This window comes from Mirounga leonina, unplaced genomic scaffold (assembly GCF_011800145.1).
Source record: "Mirounga leonina isolate KUSES-001 unplaced genomic scaffold, KU_Mleo_1.0 Mir_174, whole genome shotgun sequence".
Lineage (NCBI taxonomy): Eukaryota > Metazoa > Chordata > Mammalia > Carnivora > Phocidae > Mirounga > Mirounga leonina.
In genome coordinates, this window is record NW_023270451.1 from 2,518,838 (window position 1) to 2,539,635 (window position 20,798).

The 20,798-nt window shown below is 40.7% G+C and overlaps 1 pseudogene; it reads right to left on the reverse strand.

The window, feature by feature from the left end:
* Positions 1-19,358: 19,358 nt before the first annotated feature.
* On the reverse strand, positions 19,359-20,230 carry LOC118021256 (annotated as a pseudogene).
* Between the last annotated feature and the right edge of the window lie 568 nt (positions 20,231-20,798).

The window sequence follows — 20,798 nt, forward strand, 5'->3', positions numbered from 1 at the left end:
ATGATTGATTCATAAGCTGTAAAGAGTAAACATGTGGAAGATGTCTATTAAAATAGGCACCCAAATAGATCTATTGAATAGATGAATAAATTAATGGAGCTGGAAGCTATATCCCAGAGAGTCTATGATTCCATATAATTCTTCACATCTTGGGAAATCAGAGTAGTGTTTCAGTGACAAGGGATAGTTTTGGATCCCGATGGGGCACTGCCCAAAGGGAAAGGTCACAGTGGGACTTGGGTTTGGTTGGCATGGTGGCCAAGGAAGAATGAGGTATGATGATGAGGACAGTAGTTACAGCCAATTGGTCAATTTCTGTTTTATCTTGAATCACTCCAAGCTCTTGGTGCCTAATTACTATAAAAATATCATGAAAATACATCCTTATCTCCAAGGAATATCACCATTAAAGGACAGGTGACAGGGAAGCTCAGGCAAACAGCCACCAGGGACAAGAAAATGTACATTCTGGCAGACAAATGAACAGTCATATTAAAACTAAAGTTATTAACCCTGATAATCACCTTGAAAGGATTTTTCTAAATTTTTTAATGAAGAAACAAGATGCAAAATACATAGCTGACATCAGCTATTCCACCCATGACTCTCAGCTAAATGTCTTTCAGCTTTGCTCAGTAGCTCCCTTCTGTTCTAAATGATTCTAGGGCTCTACAGGAATTTATAAATTCTGATGTTGCTGATTAAAAGTAATTTTACAAAAACCTTGTTGATAAAAGTGTGGTGGCTATTGAGTAAACAGTTGTCCTGAATTGTCAAAATATGTCAGCACAACTTGCTATAATAATACGTTTTGAACTGGTGGGTCAACTTTCAATGCATTAAATGGGTTCCCTTTTCTTCCCATGGATTTTCTTTGATGTTAAATTGTCATGGTGACAGAATAGCAGCATTGCCAAATGTAGTTTTCATGGCAGGAAAAAAATATAAGCCACATGCAGTAAAGCAAACCATGGAAACTGTTCAACTGCACATATCCAGAGCTGACATTCAGATAGGATAAGTCGGTCTACTTGCAGGCTATATATCCTTGTGGAGTTGGCTACGATAAATGTGTCTCTCTCTTTCTTTTTTCTTCAAGATCAAGAGCAAGAAGATAAAGAATTAAGCAAAGAAACACACTGTGGTTTATAATTCTGAAAAGGAAATAAGAACAGCTCTCAAACCAGTGCAAAAATGAAATTAAGTAGAAATTATGATAAAGATCTCCTTTGCTGCTTGTAGAATTTGCCCTGGGACCTAAGGTAACCTTTACAAATTTGAGTCTGTCTTACTGTTCTATTCTGACTTACTCTCCAGAAGCAGGAGTTTTCTGGAAGGAGTGCTCTTCCACCTGTTGCTAGGGTTATTCCTGGCTACCTACATTTGCTTTTTCAGAAAGGAAAAATGAGGTAAAAAGCTTAGAACTGGAAAAACTTGTAAGATCACATAGCCTGACTTCTTCATTTTATCCACAAGAAAAAAATGATGCTTCTAAAAGTTTGGTGGTTATCCCTGCCCACACAGGAAGCTAGTGGCATTACCGTGGGTAAACAGCTAACACTTGTTGCAACAAGATCATATTTTAAGTTCTTTAAAAAACGTTAGGTAATTTAATCCTCCCAACGATCTTATGAAGTAGATACTAGTATCTTGATTATTTTACAGATAAGAAGAGTGTGTGTTACTTGCTTCTGGTAAAAGCCAAGAAGTAGCCAAGCAAAGACTCAACATGGGCATCTATGGTGGAGAAAGTCATGGGGTTTTTGAGGAAGATAAATTTATATTGCAATTCTTGCATCAGTACTTAGCAGCTTTGAGATGTCGGGTGGTTTCCTACATCTCTCAAGCCTCAGTTCCCTCGTCTGTAAAAGAGGGTGATACGGGATGGTTTTAAAGGTTAAATGAAATTATATATGTCTTAGCATAGTGCCTGGCACTTAGGAAAGGCTCAGTTAACAGTAGCTATCATTTTTATTATCATCATTTTATTGTTTTTAAAAAGATTTTATTTATTTATTTTTAGAGAGAGTGAGAGAGAGTGCAAGCAGGGGGAGGGGCGGAGGGAGAGAGAGAATCCCAAGCAGATTCCATGCTGAGCACCGAGCCCGATGCTGGGGTCCATCCCACGACCCTGAGATCATGACCTGCCCCGAAAATAAGAGTGAGATGCTTAACAGACTGAGCCACCCAGGTGCCCCTCATCATTTTATTATTTTTATATCTCAGTCTTCTGGAGTCTATTTCCACTAACCTGTTTATCTTATTGCCAATATTGTCCAAACACCTCTACAAATACAATGTTTATGAAGCCTTGACTCATATTTTTCAGCATTGGAGTTGCATTAGAGTAAAAATATAGCCTCTCCAATAAAAGTAATTAAACAAATTTTAGTTGTATCTTTTTGTTCTTTAGTTTTTGAGCATATCATTAAGGGTCTATGTAGTTTCCAGACTTCTTACAATCAGTTTATTTCTCTTATTCTCTACCCATACCTAAAAACAGCTCCTCTTAGTTACTATCTCCTCAGTGTCCCTTCCCCCACATTCCCTATATATAAATACACAATTATATTGTATTACCCAAGGCCACCTTAGGTAAAAATGTAAGTATATCATCAAATTTCAGAGTGTACAGTTTCCTTAAAAATCATGTTATCTGATCATTGTTGGGGGAGGATGTGAGTTGAGATGTGTGGATGAGGATTTATGATTTTAAGTTCTACTCCAAACAACCAGCATCATCCCAGCACAGCAGCATGATTTATCCCACATGCAAATTTTTTACCTTTTCTGAGTGGCCAGTAATTGTATCTCTGCCAGTCCCATCAACAACTGTCTACATTTAGAAATGTTAGCCCAGTTATTAATCTACAAGAAATAACAGTAAGAGTGTTGATTCATGGGTGTGGAGTTCTATATTATAAAAAATTTCCAGGTAAGGTGGATTAAAAGCAGCAACATTTTTCTAGTATCAATTGTCCTAAAACTTAGGTGACTCACTATTCCTATATATTCTGAATCTCATTAACGTTGTAACTGTGCCCAAAGTTATTCCAAAATATATAATGTAAGCTCTGTTATGGGAGCTCTTTGCTAAGGCTATGGAAGAAACTGGTTTAGAGCTTAGAAGTAGAGATGGAAGGTGTGTATATGTGTGGGGAGGGGAATGATGCTGAAAAACACCTGGAGTTTTAAAATCATGAGGTTAGGGATACTTGTGCAGAATTGCTCCACTTTTCCTTTCAACTCTATAACTGGATGATGTTGATGATTAATTCCTTTATGCTTCTTCTTGCATCCAAAAGAGTTGGTTAGTGGAGCCAAGCACTCTTTATCCCTGATTTAAATAGAGAAAACCACAATAACATGGAATCAGCAGTACATAATGGTTCATCTTCCAAGATTTCAGAACTCAAATTTATTTATTTATTCATTCATCTATTCATCTATTCAACAAATATTTGTGGAGCACACATTATGATCCACCAAGAATTGACCAGGTTCTAAAGGACTGACTGACACGATCAAGCAAGATAATGCTCATTCATTTTAAAAGAGGAATAGTCATTTCTAATCATCAGAATGTTTGGGCATGCCTGTCCTGAGACAACCCAAATTTGTCAGAAGATTGCTTGGACAATGAGGAATCAGAACAATGATTATCATCGCTTTTGTTTGTTTTATCAGACTATGGAATAGTCTGAAATACATACCTCTACCATAGCACCAATGATTACATTCAATTAATATCCATTCTATGAAAATTATCAAGTAAGTGTCATATGCCCAACACTGTATGAGGACTGAAAAAAAACTACCAATTATTGTATACCACTCAATTTTACAGATCCAGCAATTTATGTATAGAGGAGTTACGTAAGTCACCCAAGATTATACAACTTTCCTTACCTGTTCCTTCCACAACTTGGTGATGTCATAGCTTTTTTCTCTTTAGTGCCTCTCCTAACCCTCTGGCATCAATCCTGAGATATCAGTGAATTGCCAATTAGTCACCTAACACTTAACATCACAGAGCTTTTATGCTCTCATTTCCCCAAGATTAAAGACTTGAAACTAAAGGCAAATAGAGCTGGGTTTGGTATAAAATAAGGCTGATATTATAGATTGAGCACCAATAGGCCTTGGTGTTTATGTTTTGCAGTGAACTACCCAGCCATTCCTCTGTCTTCCTCCTTCCCCCCACCCCTCTCCTTTTCTCTCCTGTCCTTCTCCAGAAGAAGGTATTTGCAAGATTGCTGGGAAAGATTACACTGAAAGGTATAGCCTGGGAAAGGAAGGTTTTCCTCTGTGTTGGGCCTTATGTGAATAGAACACCATGATCTCCATAGCAAGCTACTTTTCTTAAAAATGCGAGGTGACTGAACATGTTCTGCAGGCAGAGCTAGGAGAGTCTTGGGAAGTGAGCCAGGTGGCAGCAAGTCTGGGGAGGGGAGCATCACAGTCTAGGTTGATGTGAGACTGGACTTTCTTAATGAGCAGTAAGCACTGGCCCATATGTGAAACATACAGATCCTGTTGACCTGGGCAAATAGAAGCACAAGATTGACTGACATGGAGGACTTAAGAGGGTGAGAATATAGAAAATCAAATATAAGGTAGAAGAAGTATAAATACAATCAGATTAAAACAATTACTTTTAAGGCATCTGGGTGGCTCAGTTGTTAAGCATCTGCCTTCGGCTCAGGTGGTGATCCCAGGGTCCTGGGACTGAGCCCCACAGCAGGCTCCCTGCTCCGCAGGAAGCCTGCTTCTCCCTCTCCCACTCCCCCTGCTTGTGTTTCCCTCCTCGCTCGCCGTCTCTCTCTGTCAAATAAATAAAATCTTTAAAAAAACAATTACTTTTAGGGTGTGCCACTCTTGGAGTCGTGAATTTGAGCCCCACATTGGGGGTAGAGATTACTTTTAAAAAATCCCTTTTAACATTTACATGTGAGGATGTTCTACAATTAAGAATAATGTAAAATCATATTCATTGTCTTGTTAATGGAGACACAAAATATGGGCAAGAAAAAAGTTGCGAAATAGTATAGAGTGTATGACTGCAAGATATAAGAAAAATGTGTGTATGGAGAAGGCTGGTTGTAACATGTTACTGGTGGTTTACATTAGGTGATATTGTAGATGACTTTTAATTTCTTCTTCACACATATTTGTATTTTCTATAAAACACTTATTTGTATTTTTAAAAATGTTTTTATTATTTATTTTTTTTTAAAAGCTTTATTTTAGAGAGAGAGAAGCAGACTCCCCACTGAGCATGGAGCCCAGTGTGGGGCTCGATCTCACAACCCTGAAATCCTGACCTGAGCTGAAATCAAGAGTTAAATGCTTAACCAACTGAGCCACCCAGATGCACCTTTATTTTAAAAAGTGGGGCCCCCCAAAATAAGAATTTTGTCAGTGATTCTGTACTAAAAGCAGGAAGCAGTTTACAGCTGTTAAAATTTGGCCACTAAAGACACGGGTTATTTTGGTCTCATGACAGATGTTTATGGAACAGGATGTCCCAGCCTCTCGTAAGTCAGACTGGCTAACTTTGTACTTTGCACACTGTAGTCTGCTGTGAGCATGAAGAAAATCAAAGCTGAAAAGGTATTTAATTTATCATGATGGTGAAGTGCAGTGTACCTGGAAGACGGATGTTGCAAGAGATTCTAGTCTCTAGACAGCAGGGAAGCCAGAGAAAATGCTGAGAAGTTGTTGACAACCATACTGGTCCCTTGCCTACTCTACCTCTTCCCTAGCTCTGACAGCCTGGAGGAATTAAACTCCTTTTCAACTTCTCCCAGGCCTCACTACTCCTTGGTCCTTGTCCCATCAGCCAAAGCAGAGCATATTTATTAGGATTCTTTGAGGGTCATTAACATGAAAAAACACTGATTTTTAATTACTCTCTTTTCCAGGTCACCAATGACCATTGCCCATCCCTGTGTCCTCACAGAGCCTCCCCTCAGTTCTGAACACTTCGAATTCTGTCTTCACACCTTTGCAAGGGCTCAGTAACTTCTGTCCGTGTTCCCCTTGGAGTGCACGTTGCATCAATTTCCTCACTGCACCAGTTCAAACCATTGAAACCATTACTGCCTCTCCCTTTATCCTTTGCTTCCTGGCCTCAACCCTGCTTCCCCCCACCCCCAGATCCTCCATTCTTATGCCAAAGTTTTCTTTTAAAAACAAATGCTCATGCCACTCTTCCCCCCACTATCTAATACCTTATGGTACTCTATGGTATAATCCAAATGCGTATGCATGACCTCAAGTTATATCCCCAATTTCTTTACCCACACCACCCCTTCCTCAGAGACTAGCTCCTGGGAACTCTAGATTCAGCTCCAGTAGATGTGTCTGGTCCAGAAGAAACATATTCTGTTTCTCTATGCCTTTGCTGATGCTGTTCCCTTTGCCTGCCTTTCTTAGCCTAAAAAAAAGCCTTCTGATCTTTAAAGCCTCAGCTCAGTTGTTACTTCCTCCTGGAAATCATAAATATAGCCACCAAATTTATAGTTGTTCAAGTATTTATATGTGCTCTGAGAGCACTCTCTGTTCCTAGGTATGGTGTGGCTTTTACTGTTATTGTATAATAATTCAGGGGTCCTCATATGTAAAATGGAGGTAATGGCAGTATTTTCCTTAGAGGGCTGTTGGAAGGACTAAGTGAGTGATATATATATCACATTCTTTGTTAGGCAGGTTCGTGTAAGCTAAAGAAATAGCTGCACAGTTAGTAGAAGGCAGGCAAAGAGGCCATGAGGCAGTTGGTCCTTGAGAAGTCACCAGCAAGGAAAAGCCATAATTAAGCAAAATCCAGAAGATAAATGCAGTAAATTGTGAGGTAATTCCCTGTTGGTAGCAGGAATAGTAGGCAGACATGGAGGATCCCAAGGCCCTGAGAGCAACTGTTTTGCACTTCTGCTCTGATAGATACTGAATCCTGTCCTATTCCCAACCTACTTTCCTGGCCCCATCAAGGAAATACATAATTTGCAGGGCCCAGTGAAAAGTGAAAATGTGAGATTCCTTGTTCAAAAATTATTAAGAATTTCAAACCAGCAGCCTTACTGTATTAAACCAAATGAGTGTCTATTTCTTGCAAATATAATAGTTTGGTGAAAATATTCCTCCTTTAAATCTTGTTCCCCAGGATGCCTGGGTAGCTCAGTCGGTTAAGCATCTGCCTTTGGCTCAGGTCATGGTCCCAGGGTCCTGGGATGGAGCCCAGCGTCGGGCTCTCTGTCTGCTGTTCCCCTTCCTTATGCACTCTCTCTCTCTCTCTGACAAATAAATAAATTTTTAAAAATTTTTTTATTGTTATGTTAATCACCATATGATTCATTGTTTGCATATAGCACCCAGTGCTCCATGCAGAAAGTGCCCTCTTTAATACCCATCACCAGGCTAACCCAGCCTCTCACCCCCCTCTCCTCTAGAACCCTCAGTTTGTTTTTCAGAGTCCATCGTCTCTCATGGTTCGTCTCACCCTCTGATTTCCCCCCCTTCATTCTTCCCCTCCTGCTATCTTCTTCTTCTTTTTTTTTTTTTTAACATATAATGTATTATTTGTTTCAGAGGTACAGATCTGTGATTCAGCAGTCTTGCACACTTCACAGCACTCACCATAGCACATACCCTCCCCAATGTCTATCACCCAGCCACCCCATCCCTCCCACCCCCCACCACTCCAGCAACCCTCAGTTTGTTTCCTGAGATTAAGAATTCCTCATATCAGTGAGATCATATGATACATGTCTTTCTCTGACTGACTTATTTCGCTCAGCATAATACCCTCCAGTTCCATCCATGTCATTGCAAATGGCAAGATTTCATTCTTTTTGATGGCTGCATAACATTCCATTGTGTATATATATACCACATCTTCTTTATCCATTGATCTGTCGATGGACATCTTGGCTCTTTCCATAGTTTGGCTATTGTGGACATTGCTGCTTTATATAAACATTGGGGTGCACGTGCCCCTTCAGATCACTACATTTGTATCTGTGCAATTGCTGGGTCATAGGTTAGCTCTATTTTCAACTTTTGAGGAACCTCCATACTGTTTTCCAGAGTGGCTGCACCAGCTTGCATTCCCACCAACAGTGTAGGAGGGTTCCCCTTTCTCCACATCCCCACCAACATCTGTCATTTCCTAACTTGTTAATTTTAGCCATTCTGATTGGTGTGAGGTGGTATCTCATTGAGGTTTTGATTTGGATTTCCCTGATGCCTAGCGATGTTGAGCACTTTTTCATGTGTCTGTTGGCTGTTTGGATGTCTTCTTTGGAAAAATGTCTGTTCATGTCTTCTGCCCATTTCTTGATTGGATCATTTGTTCTTTGGGTGTTGAATTTGAGAAGTTCTTTATAGATTTTGGATACTAGCCCTTTATCTGATACGTCATTTGCAAATATCTTCTCCCATTCTGTCGGTTGTCTTTTGGTTTTGTTGACTGTTTCCTTTGCTTTACAAAAGCTTTTTATCTTGATGAAGTCCCAATAGTTCATTTTTGCCCTTGCTTCACTTGCCTTTGGCGATGTGTCTAGGAAGAAGTTCCTGCAGCTGAGGTTGAAGAGGTTGCTGCCCGTGTTCTCCTTTAGAATTTTGATGACTCCTGTTTCACATTTAGGTCTTTCAACCATTTGGAGTCTATTTTTGTGTGTGGTGTAAGGAAATGGTCCAGTTTCATTCTTCTGCATGTGGCTGTCCAGTTTTCCCAACACCATTTGTTGAAGAGACTGTCTTTTTTCCATCGGATATTCTCTCCTGCTTTGTCAAAGATGAGTTGACCATAGAGTTGAGGGTCCATTTCTGGGCTCTCTATTCTGTTCCATTGATCTATTTGTCTGTTTTTGTGCCAGTACCATGCTGTCTTGATGATGACAGCTTTGTAATAGAGCTGGAAGTCCGGAATTGTGATGCCGCCAGCTTTGCTTTTCTTTTTCAACATTCCTCTGGCTATTCATGGTCTTCTGGTTCCATACAAATTTTAGGATGATTTGTTCCATTTCTTTGAAAAGAGTGGATGGTATTTTGATGGGGATTGCATTGAATGTGTAGATTGCTCTAGGTAGCATTGACATCTTCACAATATTTGTTCTTCCAATCCATGAGCCTGGAACATTTTTCCATGTCTTTGTGTCTTGCTCAATTTCTTTCATGAGTATTTTATAGTTTTCTGAGTACAGATCCTTTGTCTCTTTGGTTAGATTTATTCCTAGGTATCTTATGGTTTTGGGTGCAATTGTAAATGGGTTTGACTCCTTAATTTCTCTTTCTTCTGTCTTGTTGTTGATGTATAGAAATGCAAGTGATTTCTGTGCATTGATTTTATATCCTGCCACTTTACTGAATTCCTGTATGAGTTCTAGCAGTTTTGGGGTGGAGTCTTCGGGTTTTCCACATAAAGTATCATATCATCTGCGAACAGGGAGAGTTTGACTTCTTCTTTGCCAATTTGGATGCCTTTGATTTCTTTTTGTTGTCTGATTGCTGTGGCTAGGACTTCTAATACTATGTTGAATAGCAGTGGTGATAGTGGACATCCCTGCTGTGTTCCTGACTTTAGGGGGAAAACTCTGAGGTTTCCCCATTAAGAATGATATTTGCTGTGGGCTTTTCATAGATGGCTTTTATGATATTGAGGTATGTAACCTCTATGTCTATACTCTGAAGAGTTTTGATCAAGAAAGGATGCTGTACTTTGTCAAATGCTTTTTCTGCATCTATTGAGAGGATCATATGGGTCTTGTTCTTTCTTTTATTAATGTATTGTATCACATTGATTGATTTGCGGTTGTTGAACCAACCTTGCAGCCCAGGGATAAATCCCACTTGGTCGTGGTGAATAATCCTTTTAATGTACTGTTGGATCCTACTGGCTAGTATTTTGGTGAGAATTTTTGCATCCATGTTCATCAAGGATATTGGTCTGTAAAATTGTCCTTTTTGATGGGGTCTTTGTCTGGTTTGGGGATCAAGGTAATGGTGGCCTAATAAAACCAGTTTGGAAGTTTTCCTTCCATTTCTATTTTTTGGAACAGTTTCAGAAGAATAGGTATTAATTCTTCTTAAATGTTTGGTAGAATTCCCCTGGGAAGCCATCTGGCCCTGGGCTTTTGTTGGGAGATTTTTGATGACTGCTTCAATTTCCTTAGTGGTTATAGGTCTGTTCAGGTTTTCTATTTCTTCCTGGTTCAGTTTTGGTAGTTGATACATCTCTAGAAATGCATCCATTTCTTCCAGGTTATCTAATTTGCTGGCATAGAGTTGCTCATAATATGTTCTTATAATTGTTTGTATTTCTTTGGTGTTGGTTGTGATCTCTCCTCTTTCATTCATGATTTTGTTGATTTGGGTCATTTCTCTTTTCTTTTTTTTTTTTTTAAAGATTTTATTTATTTATATGACAGAGAGAGACAGCGAGAACAGGAACACAAGCAGGGGGGGCAGGAGAGGGAGAAGCAGGCTCCCCGCGGAGCAGGGAGCCCGATGTGGGACTCGATCCCAGGACCCTGGGATCAGGTCATTTCTCTTTTCTTTTTGATAAGTCTGGCCAGGGGTTTATCAGTCTTGTGAATTCTTTCAAAGAACCAGCTCCTTGTTTCGTTGATCTGTTCTACTGTTCTTTTGGTTTCTATTTCATTGATTTGTGCTCTGATCTTTATGATTTCTCTTCTCCTGCTGGGTTTAGGCTTTATTTGCTGTTCTTTCTCCAGCTCCTTTAGGTGGAGGGTTAGGTTGTGTACTTGAGACCTTTCTTGTTTCTTGAGAAAGGCTTCTATTGCTATATACTTTCCTCTTAGGACTGCCTTTGCTGTATCCAAAAGATTTTGAACAATTGTGTTTTCATTTTCTTTGGTTTCCATGAATTTTTCTAATTCTTCTTTAATTTCCTGGTTGACCCATTCATTCTTTAGTAGGAAGCTCTTTAGCCTCCATGTATTTGAGTTCTTTCTGACTTTCCTCTTGTGATTGAGTTCTAGTTTCAAAGCATTGTGGTCCCAAAATAGGCAGGGAATGATCCCAATCTTTTGGTACCAGTTGAGACCTGATTTGTGACCTAGGATGTGATCTATTCTGGAGAATGTTCCATGGGCACTAGAGAAGAATGTGTATTCCATTGCTTTGGGATGGAATGTTCTGAATATATCTGTGAAGTCCATTTGGTCCAGTGTGTCATTTAAAGTCTTTATTTCCTTGTTGATCTTTTGCTTAGATGACCTGTCCATTTCAGTGAGGGGGTGTTAAAGTCTCCCATTATTATTGTATTGTTGTGGATGTGTTTCTTTGCTTTTGTTATTAATTGGCTTACATAATTGGCTGCTCCCATGTTAGGGGCATAGATATTTACAATTGTTAGATCTTCTTGTTGGATAGACCCTTTAAGTAAGATATAGTGTCCTTCCTCATCTCTTATTACAGTCTTTGGTTTAAAATCTAATTTGTCTGATATAAGCATTGCCACCCTAGCTTTCTTTTGGTGTCCATTAGCATGGTAAATGGTTTTCCACCCCCTCACTTTCAATCTGGGGGTGTCTTTGGGTCTAAAATGAGTCTCTTGCAGACAGCATATCAATGGGTCTTGTTTTTTTATACAATCTAATAGCCTGTGTCTTTTGATTGGGGCATTTAGCCCATTTACATTCAGGGTAACTATTGAAAGAGATGAATTTAGGGCCATTGTATTGCCTGTAAGGTGACTGTTACTGTATATTGTCTGTGTTCCTTTCTGGTCTATGTTGCTTTTAGGGTCTCTCTTTGCTTAGAGAATCCCTTTCAATATTTCTTGTAGGGCTGGTTTCATGTTTGCAAATTAATTTTTGTTTGTCCTGGAAGCTTTTTATCTCTCCTTCTATTTTCAATGACAGCCTAGCTGGATATAGTATTCCTGGCTGCATATTTTTCTCATTTAGTGCTCTGACTATATCATGCCAGTCCTTTCTGGCCTGCCAGGTCTCTGTGGATAGGTCTGTTGCCAGTCTAATGTTTCTACCATTGTAGGTTACAGATCTCTTGTCCTGAGCTGCTTTCAGGATTTTCTCTTTGTCTCTGAGACTGGTAAGTTTTACTATTAGATGTCAGGGTGTTGACCTATTTTTATTGATTTTGAGAGGTTTTCTCTGTGCCTCCTGGATTTTGATGCCTGTTTCCTTCCCCAAATTAGGGAAGTTCTCTGCTATAATTTGCTCCATTATACCTTCTGCCCCTCTCTCTCTTTCTTCTTCTTCTGGGATCCCAATTATTCTAATGTTGTTTCATCCTATGGTATCGCTTATCTCTCGAATTCTGCCCTCGTGATCCAGTAGTTGTTTATCTCTCTTTTTCTCAGCTTCTTTATTTTCCATCATTTGGTCTCCTCTATCACTAATTCTCCCTTCTGCCTCATTTATCCTAGCAGTTAGAGCCCCCATTTTTGATTGCACCTCATTAATAGCCTTTTTGATTTTGACTTGGTTAGATTTTAGATCTTTTATTTCTCCAGAAAGGGTTGCTCTAATATCTTCCATGCTTTTTTCAAACCCAGCTAGTATCTTTAAAATCATCATTCTGAATTCTAGTTCTGACATCATACTAATGTCCGTATTGAGTAGGTCCCTGGCAGTTGGTACTGCCTCTTGTTCTTTTTGTTGAGGTGATTTTTTCCATCTTGTCATTTTGTACAGAGGAGAATAGATGAATGAGAGAACAAAATGCTAGCAGGGTGCCAGTGTCCCCAGAAAATATACTCTAAACAAATCAGAAAAGACCTGAAACTGGGGGAAAAGAAAAGGAAAGAAAGAAAAAAGAAAAAGAAAAAGTTAAAAACAAACAAAAACAGAACAAAACAAAAAAACCCAGAATATGATCAAATATGATCAAGCTGGTGCATAGATCAGTGCCACACACTAGATTTTGGGTATATTTTGGTCTGTTAGAAGAAAGTGCCTTCCAAAATTTTAAAGAAAGAAAAACATATATGTACAAAAATAAGGGTTAATACGATGAAGGGATGGAATATGATTGTAAAGATGAAAATTTTAAAAGATTTTATAAAAGGAACTGATAAGAAGTTGTTTGATAAAATAAAGAAGAGGATTTTAAAAAAAAGAAAAGGAAAAAAAGTAGAGAATGTGATCAGGCAGGAGACTAGAACAAAGCCATACACTAGAGATTTAGGGTATATTTTGATCTGTTAGAAGAGACTGTATCTCAAAATTTTAAAGAGAGAACAACTTATATATATATGCCAAAAATAAGGGTAACTAGTATGAAGGGATAGAATATGACTCTAAAAATGAAAAATAAAAAAGATTTTTTTAAAAAGGGATTGATAAGATGTTGGTTGAAAAAGGGAAAAAGAAAAATTAAAAAAAAAAAAACGTTTAAAAAAATTAACTTTGAAAGACTAAAGAATCATGGGAAAAAAGCCATGAAGTCTATGTGTAGTATTCCCCTTGCACTGGAGTTCTGCCGTTCTCATTGATCGGTAAACTTGGTCTTGGCTGGCTGTTCTTGCTGATCTTCTGGGGAGGGGCCTGTTGCCGTGGTTTCCAAATGTCTCTGCCGGAGGCGGAATTGCCCCGCCCTTGCCCGGTCCGGGCTAAGTAATCTGCTGGTTTGGTCTCCGGAGCTTTTATTCCCTGTGAGCTTTCCGTACAGCTTTGGAGGAGGAGAGTGAAAATGGTGGCCTCCCAATCTCCGCCCCGGAGGAGCCGAGAACTCGGGTCCCTGCTCCTCATTGAGCCCCCAGAGAAAAGCAGTCAATCACTCCCGTCTCCCTGGTCTCCAGCCGCACTCTGTGCTCACCCGGCCTGTGACAGAGCATTTCTATCTCTGGCACAGGACCCCGTGTGGAGTCTCCAAACCCAGCAGATCCCTGCATTACGCTCCTGCGCCACTCCTCCCAGGGGAAAAAGGGGAGTCTCCCTGGATCTGCGCCACTCCTCCCAGGGGAAAAAGGGGAGTCTTCCTGGATCTGCCGCTTATTGGGTCCCTGCTGTAGGAGCAGTGGCCCGACTGTGCCACGGATCACGGTTCATGGCCACCCCAAGCTGAGAGCCCGCGCCTGGGCTCTGTCTCTGCAGCCAGCTTCCCCGCTAAGATACCTGGCAGCTCTGCTGCATTCAGGCACCCCTGGTCTTTCTGTGACCCCAAAGGTCCTGACACCACACTGTCCTGTGAGGGTTCCATCCCCCCACTCAGCCACTGGAGCGACGTCCCTCAGCGGAGCTGACTTCTAAAAGTTCCAATTTTGTGCTCCCAGCTCTATCACTTGCCGGTAGTGGCTGACAGAGACCCACTCCACCGCCGTCCATCCTCCTGAATATCACCTCATATTCACTTCTCCGCACGTCCTACCTTCCAGAAAGTGGTCACTTTTCTGTTGAGAGAGTTGCTGCTATTCTTTTCTTCAATCTCCTGTTGAGTTTGTAGGTGTTCAGAATGATTTGATCCCTATCCAGCTGAATTCCTGGGACTAGACGAGATCCAGGTCTCCTACTCCTCCGCCATCTCGCTCCACCCCTGACAAATAAATAAATTCTTAAAAAAAAAATCTTGTTCCCCTTCATTTGTAACTGAAGTGGCTTTGAAGTGGGGAAAACATGTGGTTTCTTTGTAACTCTCATGGTATTTTATTTGTAACCTTGAGACACTTAGCACTATTCTATCCTGCTATGATGGATACTGACAGTCTGATCTCCCCTCCTGGCAGGGGAGTTGGAGTTTTTTATTTTTTCGTTTTTTGTTTTTTGTGTTGGGTTTTTTTTTTTTTTTGAGGGTGAGTTGTTTTAAAAGTGGGTCTATGTCTGATTTATCTTTGTTGCCTTCAACCTGCTTATATCCAGCTCACTTGGTTGTACTAACTAGTAAAGGAATCATCATCTCTCCTGTTTCAGAGCAGGTTACCAAGAGTGATTAGTTACGTGATCAAGTATAAGACTGAATTATCTTGGGATAATTCCTTGCACAAAACATGCCCCTGGTGTTAGAATGATCACAACCAGGCATGCCCCCCAGTAAGGGAGAAATAACATTCCTTGTGATCACAGAATCCTTGCTCATAGATACGAGTTTCAGTAATTACAAAAAAAACCTTTTTGAACCCTTCCTTGGTAAAGTATGCTTATAGGTTATGTCACATTTATTAAACACTTCACTTTGTGCCAGGAACTGTCCTCAATACTTTGCATACATCAGCTTCCTTAACTTGAGTCTCTCTGTGAGCACAGTAAAGGAGGTGCCATTGTGCCCACTGGGCAATAGAAGGAACCAACGCTTAGAGCACATTGGCCAGAGTGATAAAAACAGCTTAACGTCTACCCTTTATTGCTTTGTCAAATTTCACTAAACCTCTGAGAGTGGCCCTAGAGAAAATAGTGTCTACCCGCCCCCCCCCTCATTTGAGACCTTTGTCCTAGCTCTTCAGGGATTGACATCTCCCCCACAGGTATCCATTGCCAACAGGCTTTCCCATCGCTCCTGTTATTCAAAGAAAAAAAAATTCTGTGCTAAACTCAGTAGGGATTCCTAGTATTTGCCTTAAAAAGAAAAAGCCCAGAATATGCATTTAATCAGAAGCACAATGCTCTGAAACCTTTCCTACACAGTGACCCTAAAGGCAGAGGAAAGTGGTCAGTCACTCCAAACAGAAATTTTCCTCAAATCTTGCATATTGTTTGTAAAATCTATGAAAATTTTGTGTTCTCCATATCACATTTACTTTGGTATTAAAGTTACTTTCATTAAACTTGATTAGAGTATAAGTCTTTTAAAGATTTTATTTATTTGACAGAGAGCACGAGCAGGGGGAGGGGCAGAGGCAGAGGGAGAAGCAGGCTCCCCACTGAGCAGGGAGCCCAATGCAGGGCTCGATCCCATCACCCTGGGATCATGGCCTGAGCCCAAGGCAGACGCTTAATCGACTGAACCACCCAGGTGCCCTAGAGCATAAATCTTATTAAATTATTTAACTCTACATCCCACCCATCCCAAATCTTTCAGTAAAAATGGAGCTCTTAGAACATGAGCCATTTGTCCTGTGGTTCTTATATCCACTGGCTTACCTCTGAATCCTGTACTTTATTAATTGAAAAGTAATAAATTAATACTCTGTGGAAGGCAGAATTGGGGACCAGAGAGGGAGTGAGTGATGGCAGGGAAAGAATTGTCTTCCCTGTGGGCCTCAGTTCACACTCTGATGGCCCACTTTCCTGGAGATGCCTCTCCAGCTGTCAGAATAGCATGTTGAGAAGCAAGAGCAAGGTAGATACCAGTCCTACTATCTGGGCCATTGGGCACACACCTGACATATGGGTTGGGATTAGGGTGTCATGCTTAAAAAGACCACTGACAGCTGGATGATGTCTAAAGAAGGCACTCAAAACCATGGCAAACAATATTAGCCAACACTGTTGAAGCACTAAAAATAAGCTAGACATTTGGTAATTTAAAAATATATATGTATATAGGGGCGCCAGGGTGGCTCAGTCGTTGGGCGTCTGCCTTTGGCTCAGGTCATGATCCCAGGGTCCTGGGATTGAGCCCCACATCGGGCTCCCTGCTCAGCGGGAAGCCTGTTTCTCCCTCTCCACTCCCCCTGCTTGTGTTCCTGCTCTTGTTATCTCTCTGTCAAATAAATAAATAAAATATTTAAAATATATATATATATAAATAATTTTATTGAATATGTACAGCAGCCTTTTTGAGGTATTATCTAAATTTTACAGATGAGAAAATTGTAGCCCAAAGAGATTGAATAGCTTGCCTGAGGTCCCATACTAATGGCTGATAGATGATGTGGCAACATTGTTGGTTGCCTTCTCAGTTGTCATTCTCTCTTTTCTTGCTAACAGAGCCTGATTGGGTTCATCCTCCTCTAAGAGTCCATGTCTTTCTAAAGAGGCTGAGTCCCTCTCCAGGGCCATTGGGAATAAAGGGGAAATGATGAGCCTTAATCAGTTTAAGCCAATCACGAGCATCTCATCATCCTTACCAAATGATTGGTGTAGGCACTGGCAAGGAGATGTGAGGAGAAATCAAAGGATTAAGTTTGGGGAAGTTTCCCCTTGCTCTTTTCTTTTCTTAAGATTATTTATTTATTTAGAGAGCATGAATGGGGGGAGGGGCAGAAAGAGAGGGAGAAAGAATCTCAAGCAGACTCCGCACTGAGCCCAGAGCCCCACACGGCACTGGATCCCATGACCCTAAGACCCAAACCAAGAGTCGGCAGCTGAACCGACTGAACCACCCAGGCACCCCTCCCCTTGCTCTTAAAGTGGCAAAAAAGGGATGTTTCTTTTTATGCTTCTGGATGTTGTCATCTTTATGTGGCACTGAGACCTGTGGTAGTCATTGTAAAGGATCCAGACATTAGTTCTCTCAGAGGCTTTATCATTTTATCTCTATCAGCAGAAAGAATGATAGCTGATTCCTCTAATCCAGTCAGGGATTAGGCAGAGTTAAGACTGGTTGCAGTTTATCAAAGGTTCTGTCCACCTCTAATTTTCTTCTGTACCCAAAGGATAGTTTTTAAGATCTTTTAACAGAGAGCCTTGTATGTTCACTGGGGTACCTTCTCCTGGTGGTCTTGAACTTGAATCCTCACGCACATCACAGGGACACTGCAGAAAATCCCACTCAGCTTTTCAGCAGGTTTCTTCATGGCTTTTAGCTTAATGCCCTCAACAGCTCCAGACTTTGACAAATGTCTTGGGGAGAAAATAGTCTATGTATTAGGCTCAGTTCTCTGCCCTTCTGTTTCTACCTGGCCATCAGCCCTTCAAGTCTTTGGTCATGTCTCTCCATGAGACCACTGAAGGTCTCTGGTTTCTCTGTCTTCCAGCAGCGACCTTGTGCTTAGGCAAAGTCTGGGTGCACAGCCTCTTGCCCTGAGCCAGATGTGGCAAATATCTCCCAGAACAAAAGAGGCTGCAAAAGTCAGCACATCTCTCCACAGTTCTCCTTGCTCTAGAGCCCTGTGCCCTCTAATTTTGGTTGTATCAGCAACTCTTTGATGCCTTTACACGTTAGAGGATTTTTGAAGTTTACCCATTTGCTTTTTCTCAGCGGGACCATTGGCCAGCTACAAGCTTGGCAATGCCTTATGTGTTTTTAAAAAGTAGATGATATAAAATGACAATCTTATAAATTTTTATTATAAACATTTTCAGTTGCATAGAACAGTTGAAAGAATAGTAAATCATATGTCTATCACTCACATTGAAAAAACATTGCCATTTTACTCTATTTGCTGTCAGCAAACTTTTGCTGAACCATTTTAAAATAATTTGCAATCTTATGACAGTTCCATTACAAACAATTCAGCAAATATCTTCTAAAAAATATTTCCTTATATTATGATACCATATCACACCCAAAAAGATGAACAGTTTTCTTATATCATTTGCTAACTAGTCTATAATACACATTTCCATTGTCTCCAAAATACCCTCTATAGCAGTTTCATCCAACTATGATAAAATCATGCATTGATTGTTATGTTTCTTTTAATGTAGACTCTTTTATTCATGACATTAACAGTGTGAAGATGCTAGACCAGTAGAGTCAGAGTAAATATTTTCGGTAAGGACACGACATAGATGATCTGCATAGTTCATATTGCATCATTTCAAGAGGCATGTGGTCTCTCACAGCTTCATCATTAGTGATGCTAATTTGAGCACTAAGTTGGGGTGGTGGCAGTCAGATTTTTTCCATTGTACAAATAAGTTTTCCCTTTGTCATTGCCATGGTCATCTGGCACTGTGCAGATGTTCTATTCCCCCCCCAAACTTTTACTTACTGGATTTAGTATTTATTGATAATTCTTGCCTGAATACATCTCACTGAAGTTTGTCGTATGGATAATTTTCTACTTCTGTCATTCCTCCTTCATTCGTTATCGGGCATGCCTTTCTTTCTGTTTCAAGACATTTTAAAAAACTTCCCTTTGTGAACTAAGGATGCATTATACTTCCTTCCAGTGATGGAGGATAAATTCTAGGTTACCCTTAAATTACTGATTTCCTGAGTAAGGAGATGATATCACCTTTAATGCTGGCAAATAGGTTAATTTCTTTTTTTTCCCACTTTTACTTATTTTTTATTTTTTAATTTCAGATATTTTTTATTTCTTCAAACTTATTTATCAGGAGTGACTGAAATAAAAAATATAATTGAGTCCCATCATCATGGAAATAGCTTTAAGAGAAAACTGGTCAGATGAATATTATCACTTCCCATTTTCAGCCAGTAAATAGTTGCCATTGATAAACAGACAGCCAACAGTCTGTCAAGAAGGTTCAAGATATGTTACATGATACAACATGCTTGTTCACAAGGGGTAAAAACTAGGAAATAACTTACGGGAACTTCTTGATTTCATCTTATAAGACAAGCACAAAAGCACCTGAGAACATTGGACCATGAACCCTTGAAAAAAGCTTTGGCTCCTTTATCATGAGCAATCTTCCTCCAGCAGTCAAGCATGCCTTATACATGATATCAGTTCCTCTGCGCCCTGACTGCACCATCATATGGCCACAAACAGTGCCAGATGGAGAGGAAGTCAACCCAGCAACCACTGTGACAGATTGTGCGATCATCCCACTGATGAAGATGGGAGTGTCCTTGGGATCTGGAAGCATTCCCTTTGCAGTGTCATACATACGGAAGTAGGCAGCTCAGTGGCTGAGCATACCCTGTACAGACACATTAAATTTGGTATAGGCCCATAATTCCACCAGATTTGCAGATCTGTAGTCACTGAGGCCTCTGAATTCCCTTTCAGCTCCAGTTTCGTCCACATCCACTGCTAGCCTGATAAGGGCAAAATCAAGAGGACACTAAAACACAAGGATGTGGCCCCAGTGACACCACCGGATGCCAGATTCCCTGCAAAGTAGTGCCCAAACCGGTTCTCTGGTCCACACCACCCAGGAAGATCTGCTTGCATTTATCTTTGAAGGCAGAGTTGAGAGCCTGAGCAGGGAAGTATCTGTTGACGTTGGCCAGGTGACCAGGCAGAAGGATAGGACTTGCTGCTCCATGGGGATACGAACCACGCAGTCTATAATGCCCTTGTATTGCTTATCTGCAGTGATTTGCTTGCTGGCATGCTGTACCTGCAGCAATAGCTCACCCACTCAGTGGGTGCTACCACTGTCTTGGAGATGACTGCAGCCACTCCACTTGCCAGGAAGTCCTTGGTGAAGGACACAGCAGTATCTGTCATGTTGAAAGGAAAGAGGAGGTGGGCCATTGTGCAACTGCAGTAGGAACTGGCTGGGACTCTGGGGCTCTGGGGCCTTTTGTTTTGTTTTGTTAATATAAGCTTGGACTTGTGGATTTTTATGGATTCAACGAGTTCAGTGAATTACAGTCCCTGTTCTTCTTGATGTTTAAAATAGGCCTTGGGGCGCCTGAGTGGCTCAGTCGTTAAGTGTCTGCCTTCGGCTCAGGTCATGATCCCAGGGTCCTGGGATCGAGCCCCGCATCAGGCTCCCTGCTCCACGGGAAGCCTGCTTCTCCCTCTCTCGCTCCCTCTGCTTGTGTTCCCTCTCTCGCTGTGTCCCTCTCTGTCAAATAAATAAAATCTTAAAAAAAAAAAATAGGCCAGATATTATCAGTGGTAGCTACTCTCTGTTGGTTTGTATGTCATATTTGAGCACCTCTGTGTTTTCTGCACAAGAAGATACTCTACTGTCACTGTGTGCTTAAGCCATTTCTCCAGGAAATCCTGGTTTCTTTAACTGGGGGATAGAATATGGAAATCAAGATAATGGAACTAGTGATGCTCATTA